At 47.6% G+C, this 2,682-nt stretch overlaps 1 protein-coding gene across 3 annotated transcripts in view; it reads left to right on the forward strand.

Annotated features, from left to right (window-relative positions):
• The window catches only part of TMEM263 (transmembrane protein 263), a 315,606-nt gene that overhangs the window by 17,331 nt on the left and 295,593 nt on the right, over window positions 1-2,682 (forward strand). The gene's annotated exons all lie outside the window — the stretch shown is intronic.

Raw genomic sequence — 2,682 nt, forward strand, 5'->3', positions numbered from 1 at the left:
CTGCAGACACCAAGGTCAGTGAAGAAGGAGGGGGAGGAGGTGCTCCAGGCCCCAGAGCGGAGATTCCCCTGCAGCCTGTGGTGATGACCATGGTGAGGCAGGCTGTCCCCCCTGCAGGGCATGGAGGTTCATGGTGGAGCAGATATGCACCTGCAGCCCATGGAGGACCCCATGCTGGAGCAGGTGCATGTGCCCAAAGGAGGCTGTGACCTTGTGGGAAGCCCATGCCAGAGCAGGCTCCTGGCAGGACCTGTGGCCCCATGGAGAGAGGAGCCCATACTGGAGCAGATTTGTTGGCAGGACTTGTAACCCCATGGGGGACCCACGCTGGAGCAGTCTGTTCCCGAAGGACTTCATCCTGTGGAAAGCACCCACGCTGGAGCAGTTTGTGAAGAACTGTAGCCCACAGGAAGGACTCATGTTGGAGAAGTTCATGGAGAACTGTCTCCCGTGGGAGGGACCCCGCGCCGGAGCAGGGGAAGAGTGTGAGGAGTTCTCCCCCTGAGGAGGAAGGAGCAGCAGAGACACGTGATGAACTGACCGCAACCCCCATTCCCTGTCCCCCTGCGCCCCTGCTGGGGGAGGAGGTAGAGAATTCGGGAGTAAAGCTGAGCCCGGGAAGAAGGGAGGGGTGGGTGTCTTAGTTTTTATTTCTCATTACCCTACTCTGATTTGACTGGCAGTAAATTAAATTTATTTCCCCAAGTTGAGTTTGTTTTGCCCGTGACGGTAATTGGCGAGTGATCTCCCTGTCCTGTCGTGGTTTAACCTCAGCCGGCAACTGAGCACCATGCAGCCGCTCGCTCACTCCCCCCCCGGTGGGATGGGGGAGAGAATTGGAAGAGCACAAGTGAGAAAAACTAGCTGCTTGTGCACCTCCAGCCTTCTCAGTCGGTAGAGCATGGGAAACTGAAAAGTCCTTGGCTAGTGTAAGCATTACCTAGCAACAACTAAAACATCGGTGCGTTATCAACTTTGTTCTCATCCTAAATCCAAAACACAGCACTGTACCAGCTACTAGGAAGGAAATTAACTCTATCCCTGCCGAAACTAGGACACTGTCCTTATCTTGACCCATGAGCCTTTCATTATATTTTCTCTCCCCTGTCCAGCTGAGGAGGGGGAGGGATAGAGCAGCTTGGTGGGCATCTAGCGTCCAGCCAGGGTCAACCCACCACAAAGGTAATTTGTATACCTGATCATAGCTCCGCTCCTGGGAATGACTAAATAGATAGGAGTCTCCGGACTGGAAGATGTTGGGGGGGAGGGCTGTGCCAGATCTCCAGAGTGGTGAGTGGCAATAAAGACAGAAGAGTAAGTAGTTGTTTGCTGTCTTTTTGGCTACAAGAACAAGGAGCATCAAAGAAAGGTGGTCAGCTTTAAACAACTGAACTGTTTTATTCACAACAATGTCTAGATAAGCTGTGGAACACCTTGCCCAGAATCTGGCACTGTTAAAAGTTTTTTGGTTGCAGGAGAATTGGACAACATGTAGCTAATGGACATTCTTTTTTCTTTCTATGATTTTTAATTAAAGGTGACTGATGGCTCCATATTGCTCCCCTTTTAGTAGCATTATGCAGAATAACTGCAGAATTCAACCAGTCTTGAAGTGCTAGCTGTACTGCATGTGCCTGGGTCAAACGTGCTGAGAAAATGCTGAAAACATGATGTTTCCTGAACTTCTATTATTTATAAAATCATAGAATCATTAAGGTTGGAAAAGACCTCTAAGATCATTGAGTCCAACCGTCAACCCAACACCACCATGCCCACTAAACCATGTCCCTAAGCGCCTCATCTACACGTCTTTTAAATACCTGCAGGGATGGGGACTCAACCACTTCCCTGGGCAGCCTGTTCCAATGCTTAACCACTCTTTCAGTAAAGAAATGACTGGCACTCAGTCATGTCTGGATTTTGATCTTTTGTAATCCCTGATTTTTATTTTAATCCCTCTCTGAACAATTTACAATAGCCCCAAGGCAAAGTTACACTAAAGAATTCCTGAAAAGCACATAGTACTGAATTTTTAAATCTGTAAAATCAGAAAAATTTGATTCTAGTAAACTCCTTTTTTTCTTTTTTTCTTTTTTTTTTTTTTTGTGTTATGCAGTAGGAACCAACATTTTGGAGCAAACTTATGGCTGAAAGCTTGTGCTGTCTGATAGAGCTTAGGTTTCCTGTAAGTGATAATTAAAAAAAAAGGGCAAAGAACTTAACCAACTTAACCATGGGTGCTTGGTTTAGAAAGCTAAGAAGGAACTCTTAATCCTCTAACTTCCACTTTTAATTTATTATAGTTTTCTATTGTGGAAATAATCATGACTATAGACAGATAGGAGCAGCCTTACGCTCACAAGCCCTGGTCTTCATGGGAGACTTCAACCACCCCGATATCTGTTGGAGGGGCAACATGGCAGGGCATAAGCAATCAAAGAGGTTCCTGGAATGCATCGATGGTAACTTCCTTCTCCAAGTGGTAGAGGAGCCAATGAGGAGAGGTGCTGTGCTGGACCTTGTTCTCACCAACCAGGAGGGGCTGGTGAGGAATGTGAAGCTCAAGAGCAGCCTGGGCTGCAGTGACCATGAAATGATGGAGTTCAAGATCCTTAGGGCACCAAGGAGGGCAAACAGCAAGCTCACTACCCTGGACTTCAGGAGAGCAGACTTTGGCCTCTT

This window comes from Aptenodytes forsteri, unplaced genomic scaffold (genome assembly GCF_000699145.1).
Source record: "Aptenodytes forsteri isolate BGI_AS27 unplaced genomic scaffold, ASM69914v1 Scaffold482, whole genome shotgun sequence".
NCBI lineage: Eukaryota > Metazoa > Chordata > Aves > Sphenisciformes > Spheniscidae > Aptenodytes > Aptenodytes forsteri.